The sequence below is a fragment of the Otolemur garnettii genome, unplaced genomic scaffold (assembly GCF_000181295.1).
Source record: "Otolemur garnettii isolate 467f Iridium unplaced genomic scaffold, OtoGar3 scaffold00036, whole genome shotgun sequence".
In the NCBI taxonomy this organism is placed as follows: domain Eukaryota; kingdom Metazoa; phylum Chordata; class Mammalia; order Primates; family Galagidae; genus Otolemur; species Otolemur garnettii.
The window spans coordinates 9,626,764-9,634,378 of record NW_003852431.1 but is presented as its reverse complement, the minus strand read 5'-3'; positions in this window follow the sequence as shown (position 1 = coordinate 9,634,378).

Below are 7,615 nucleotides of genomic sequence, written 5' to 3'. Positions count from 1 at the left end.
GTCTTTCCAAAAGGAACGTATTAGTTTGCATTCCCACTAGCAGTGTAGAAGTGTTCCCTTTTCTCCACATCCACACCAGCAACTCTGGTTTTGGGATTTTGTGATATAGGCTAATCTTGCTGGAGTTAGGTGATATCTCAGAGTAGTGTTAATTTGCATTTCTCTAATGATTAAGGATGGTGAACATTTTTTCATCTATCTGTAGGCCACACGCCTATCTTCTTTGGTGAAGTTTCTCTTCAAGTTCTTTGCCCACTTTGCGATGGGATCACTTGTTTTTTGTTCTGTTACTGCATTTGAGTTCTCTATGGATTCTGGTTATTAAACCTTTGTCGGAGACATAACCTGCAAATATTTTCTCCTACTCTGAGGGCTGCCTGCATGCTTTAGTTACTGTGCTCTTGGCTGTGCAGAAGCTCTTTAGTTTGATCAGGTCCCAATAGTGTATTTTTGATGTTGCTTCAACTGCCCGTGGTGTCCATCTCATAAAAAATTCACCCAGGCCAATTTCTTCAAGTGTTTTCCCTGCACTTTCTTCAAGTATTTTTATGGTTTCATGTCTTAAGTTTAAGTCCGTAATCCAGTGAGAATCTATTTTATTTCATGGTGAAAGGTGTGGATCCAGTTTCAGTCTTCTACAGGTCTCCAGCCAGTTCGTCCAGCACCATTTGTTAAATAGGGAATCTTTTCCCCACTCAATGTTTTTAATTGGTTTATCAAAGATGAGGTAATGGTAGGAAGCTGGATTCATCTGTTGGTTTTCTATTCTGTTCCATACATCTACCTCTCTGTTTTTGTGCCAGTACCATGCTGTTTTCATGTTCATCCCTTGCAGAAACCAATACTTCTGGCAGTATTGAAAGCTAGAACTTGAGTATCTTTTTCAGTACCTCAAAAGTAGCTAAACAAATGTTTCTGGAAAAGGCAAAAACCTAAAAAAAATTATTTATTTTCAAAAAGTTACATCTTTCTTAAGGGGTTTGAAAGAACAATGTTTGCAAGAATAATACACATGGCAAAATACAGAGGTAGCAAAAATGTTGGCTTCCTGGAAAATACAAAAGCTCTTTTTACTTATACTCTTGACCTAAGCCATCCCTTAGAAGAACTGTCAGTTTGACCCGCTTTATATTTCCTAGTGTTTGTAGCCCAGATAACTAAGGTAAAAATCCAATCAGCCTTGGTCTACTTGCCACATATCCAACCTGAATTAGTATAGTCTGGTGCACTGAAAGCTATTGAAGAAATAGTTCCACTGTTTTGAATTACACAAAGCCAACAAAATGACTTCAGTGGAGGATAAGTACTATTTTTATTAGCAAATGAAGTGTTTCTTATAATGGTTGGCTTTGTGTATAGGGCTGGGCAGTGGTGGTTACATCATTCAGCAATCTTCTGTTTCCAAGAATATCTGTCTCCACTGCCCGCCCCCAGAGCAGGGTGTAGATCTTGTTCATCTTTGCACTGCCAGGGCCTGTCTGCTACATGTATTGTGGGAACTGATAAATGTGTAATAGGGAATAATGTAATTAGTAAATAAATTAACTGCCACTGAATATATCTTGACAGAGAAAGAAGCACAAGCCATAGAGTCAGGAACACTTGGGGTTACTTTCCAGCCCAGCCAGAGAGTAGCAGTTTGGGCTTAAGTTTTTCGATCTCTCTGAGACTGTTGTCCCAATTGTAAAAGGAGGATAATCATGAATGATAATGCCTGTCTTGTAGGGTTGCTTTGACAAGGAAATGGGAAAATGCATATAAAATAATCTTCATGTACGATAAATGATAGGTAAGCATTTTAACTATTTTCCCTAACAAAATAATAATCAAGTGAGCTGTCTGTGTTTCTGTAACAGAATACCACAGATTGGGTATTTAAGCAGAAAAGATGTTTATTTCTTGTAGTTCTAGGGGCTGGTAAGTCCAAAATCAAGGTGCTGACATGTGGCAAGGGCCTTCTTGCTGCATCGTCCATGGAATAAGGCAGCATGAGAGAGTAAAAACAGAAGAGAACCAAACTTATACTTTTGTCAGCAGTATATTCCTACTTGGTAACTAACTCACTACAGCAATAACGACATTCATCTCTTCAAGAGGGAGAGAGCCCTTATGGCCTAATCACTTTTGATGGTCTTATCTCTCAACAGTGCTGGATTTGGGATTAAGTTTTAAGCACATGAACTTTGGAGACATACACAAACCAAATCACAAACTAAATTTCATATCTAAAATTTCTATTTAGCCATAAATTTTCAAATTCTGAAATAATGGAGTTCAACTAAAATTACTCTCCTCTTTCAATACACACAGAAAGGAATGATTAATTAAAGGTACATACTAGCTGCCATTAACTGAAACTAGAAAAATGAATAATGTAAATAAATTGCCATCCATTAAGACACCATCATAAATATGATTTTGTTGTCATCTTGATTATTAATTTTATTAAGAGTGACTGTTCATTTGACTTCTTTAAAACTAACAAGTTTGTCCCAATAATCCATTGCAGTTTGCATCCTGGGTTGATTTAGTGATAACAGATTCTGTTACATAGGAAAAGTATATTTTGTGAAATAGCTTGGAAGCTGATTTAAAGCCAAATGTGCAAAACCTCAGTGGGACTTCCCTATTTCCATCATTACAGAGGATGAAAAGCTGGCCTGGTGCGATTTCTCATTCCCTACAAGCCCTTCCATAATGCAAATTTCATATTGAAAAATTTGGCAGTTGCTTAGGGAAAGGTAAGTTGCCCAGATCACTGGAAAATGTTTTGACATTTCAATGACCCTTCCATACTGCTTTATAAAAGAAGTTCCAATTAAGCTTGAGGCTTTCATCTTATTTACTATACTGACCCTGGAAATAAAGGCTGTGAAGTTGAATGCTATTCTTGCTATGGACTCAGGGCTGCAAGCTCTGTAAGGAAAAACTAGAACTTTAAGCCACCTCCCAAGAAGATGAGAGTTGATGAAAATTGCTGTTTTTTATGAAGTTTATCACCATTTCCCCACAGCACTATTTTTTTTCCTTTGGCCATGGCCCAACACAGATGTTCACTTCGGCTGGCAGTACACAGGGAAGTCTCTAATGTTGGAAGGTTCTGGTCATGATTTTGCTGCTAATTTATCATGTAACCTTGAATAAACCTCTTCATCCCTAGATCCTCTGTCTTCTTATATGTTAAATGAGGAGACTGTACCAGATGATTTCCAAGGCCCACCCCTCCCCACCTCCGGTATCTGTGCCAACTACCCACTGCTTCCAGAGGGAACTCAGGTCTTAGAACAGAAAAATCAAAATGAACTGAGTCTGGGGCTGGCAGGCTTCACAGTTACCAGTTCCAGAGTCCAGAAATGAGGCAGAGACCCCAGCAGACATAGGGGTGTTCTGGTACTCTAGACAGTATTTGATTTCCAGACTTATTTAAAATAGTGCTGGACAAAGACACTTCTACTTCCTCTCTGGCGTTAATGAGGACCTTTCTTTGAATGTAGTAGAAATTATGCCAAGGTAGCTTAAGGAAAAGGAAGAAAAAGTTATACAATCTTGACTAAGAAAAGAATGGAATTGTGAATCCTTCAGAAACCTGGGCAGTGTTCTCTTACTGCATTTTTGTCTCTGCTCTTTTCTGTATATCCCTCTGTTGTTCTCCCTTTCCTCCTTTTTCCTTCTTTTCTTCTCTCTCCTCCTCCTTTGTTTCTCTGTCTCTCACTCCCAACCTACTAGACTTTCTCTATTCTCTATCCACACTAAGAAATACAGACTCCTGTTGGCATTTCTCCTGTCTTCAAATGTCACAATTCTACTTCTATGTAGAGAAATGACTATCTCTAAATCCAATATAAAATTCCAATATAAACTGAATTGACCAGGTGTCCATATCTTATCCCAACAACTGTGGGGAGAAAAAAACCTCTTACAGCATCAGGCACATTTGAAATATTAATGGACAACATTCTAAAACTTCAACTGTAAGGCCTAATCTTGTTAAACTCTCCTTACATATAAGCAATGTAACAGGGAAGTCAATAATGTTAGAAGGTTCTGGTCATGATTTTGCTACTAATTTATCAAAGCATATAACCTCAATCTTTAGGTCCCATCTGCCCATTTGAAATTGGTTATATGAGACTTCATGATCACAAACATTTAAAATATAGCTGATGGCCAAAATATTTTTTTTTCACTGTCAAGGTCTCTATCTTAAGGAGTACTATGCAATTAAGCATAATCACATTTCAAACAATAGATCTTTAAATGCTTTTTAAAATTGTACTTGATTTACTGCTGTCACTTGGTTAACATAATTTGAGATATTAGATTCCGAGATAATTTCCTCTAGAATTTCTTCTTGAAATAATTCATTTCTAATCAATATGAAATGCTGTGTCTGAGTTCCATCATAGGTTATGTTTATAGCCTGTATTATACAAAGATTCCACATTGATGTCTGGTCACTGAAGATACCTTGAAAAATCACAAGAAGGGGAAAAGAAATGGCCAGAGACATGTAAACATTTCTTTCTTCGGGTAGCATTGAGGAGGTGGTCGCTAGATCCTATGAGAGATATATAGAGAACTTCCTTTCCTAGCTATGAAGGCTAATCAATTTTTCTCTACTTAGTTCTTTATTCACTCAACAAGTAGTTATTGGTTGTCCACTGTGAAAAAATAATAATTTGCTAGATTCTTTTTTCCACAGATAATCAGGTTAGTGGCTACCAAGAGAAAAATATTCTCCACACTGCTCAACTAAGATTTGCCTATGAGTCATGATTTATCTACCACATTTTCACAATTTTATATGTTTTTTTTTTATTTCTGAATGAAAAAGCATACATTGTAAAAACTTTCAAGTGCTAGAGAAATGATTCAAGTCTCCTATAATTCCACTCTTTCCTCTGTTAACATTTTGGTTATAAATTTTACCAGATTTTTCCTATGTATATGCTAATATGAATTATGTGTACATGTAATTCACTGACATATATGTGCACAAAAGACACATACATATTTTTTATAATAGAATTAAAATGTACATATTATCTACAACTTGCTTTGGTTGATAATTAATGCATTATAAATGTCTGTTCCTGTCTACCTCAGTCTTTTAAAAGGCAGCATAATAGGCCAGGTGCAGCCCATAATCTTAGTACTCTGGGAGGCTGAGATGGCAGGATAGCTTGAGCTCAGGAGTTAGAGACCAGCCTGAGCAAGAGCAAGACCTTATCTCTACTAAAAATAGAAAAATTAGCCAGGTGCTATAATAGGTGCCTGTAATCCTAAATACATGGGAGTCTGAGGCAGAAGGATCACTTAAACCCAGGAGTTCAAGACTGAGCTAGGCTGATGCTACACACCATAACCTGGGCAACAGCGTGAGACTCTACCTCAAAGAAAAAAGAAAAGAAGACTAATCCCTTATTTAAACACAGCAAATGTTATTCAGATAATCTCATGTTAATATCCATTTTAAGTATTTTTATTTTTTTCTATACAAGCAATGCTACTATAAACACTCTTATATTTTTATTTCAAGATATTAAGGGTACAAATGTTTTATTACACGGACACCTGTATGATGTTTAAGTAGGGCATTTTAGTGTACCCATCACCAGAATAGTATTCATTGAACCTGATAGGTAACTTTTTATTCCTCACCCTTTCCTACTCTCCCCTCTTCTTGGATTCCAAAGAAGAACGTTACATTTCTTTGTGCCCATGTGTGCCTATCTATTTGTTCCCCCATCATTAGAATGTATACATAATGTTTGCTTTTTCATTCCTGAGACATTTTGCTTAGGATAATGGTCTCCAGCTGCATTCAAGCTGCTGTAAAAGACATTATTTCATTCCTTTTTATAGATGAGTAATACGCCATGGTATATACGTACCACATTTTTTTATCCACTCATGAATTGATAAGCACTTAGGCTGATCCACATTTTTGCAACTGTGAATTGTCCTGCAGCAAACACTTAAATTAAGGTGTCTTTTTAATAAAATGAGTAGATACTGACTAGTAGGGTTGCTGGATTCCATGGTAAGTCCACATTTGTTTTTTGAGAAATCTCCATTCCTTTTTCCATAGAGACTGAACTAATTTGCAGCCCCACCAACAGTGTATGTTTCTTTCTCTCTCCATCCATGCCAGCACTTATTGTTTTCTGACTTTTTAATAATGGTTGTTCTGGCAGGATAAGGTGGTATGTCATTGTTGTTTTAATTGTGTTTCCCTGATCATTAGTGATGTTGAGTATTTTTTTCATATGTTTGTTGGCCATATGACTATCTTCTGAAAAATCTATTCCTGTCTTTTTCCTACTTTCTAATACATTTGTCTTTTAAAGATATTGATTTAAAGTCTATTTTATCTCATATGAGTGTGGCTATAACTGCTCACTTTTGGTTTTCATTTGCATGGAATTTGGATATTTTCACCCATGTATCTTGAGTTTCTGTGGGTCCCCGTGAGTTACATGTGTTTCCTGGAGACAGTATATATTTGAGGTTGTTTTCATCCATTTAGCCATCCATATACTTTTTTAAAGTGGGCCGTTAATGCTGTCTACGTTAAATACTAGTATTGACGTGTGGGATAGTACTGTTCATCATGTTGGGTGATACCTTATTGTCTGGTTCTCTCTTGTGTTTTATAAGAGCGGTGAGCTTTAACTTTCAGGTGTTTTACACTGGTGGCTATCTGTTGTGCTGTTCCATGTATGATGTACTTCTGCATATTTCCTCTCATAAAAAAATTCCCTTAGTGTTGGCATGTCTGGAAAAGTCCTTATTTCTCCATTGTTTATGAAACTTAGTTTTCAGGATACAAAAGTCTCGGCTGGAAGTTGCTCTGTTTAAGAAGACTAAAAATGGAACCCCAATCTTATTTGTGACTTCTCCACTGATAAATCTGCTGTTATCCTAATGGATTTTCCTTTGAAGGTTAGTTATTGCTTTTGTCTTGTTGCTTGTGGAATTTTCTTATTCCTGTTGATTTTGGCCAAGTTGATGACTGTGTGTCATGAAGATGTCCTATTTGCCATGAATCTTCCTGATGTTCATTGACCATCTTGAATCTGGATATCTAAATCTCTAGCAATACCAGGGAAGTTTTCCTTATAATCCCTTTGAATAAGTTTTCCATGATTTTTATTTTTTCTTCTTTTCCCATAGGGAACTTATAATTTACATGTTGGTTTGCTTCGCATAGTCCCATATTTCTTTTTTCTACATCTTTGACTGGATTGGTTCAATAGCCTGCCTTCAAGCACGAGATTCGTTCTTCTGCTTGGTCTAATCTATTACTGAAGCTTTCTGCTGTATTTTAAAACTCCCTGAATGACTCTTATTTCTTTAAGTTCTGTTAATTCTTTTCTTCTGTTATCTGGTGTTTTTAGTGACTTTTTTTTTCTGTTTTTGTCGTAAGGACCTAAAATATAAAAGTTTATTTTCAACTTTCTCTTCAATCCCATTTATCTTGTTTGCTATCCATACTCCAAATTCCATTTCTGTTATTTCAACAATTTTCTTCTCATTAGGTTCCATTGCTGTAGATCCATGTGATCTCTTGGATATGTTGGATTAGCTTGTTTTTTCATGTTGCCAGAGTTCT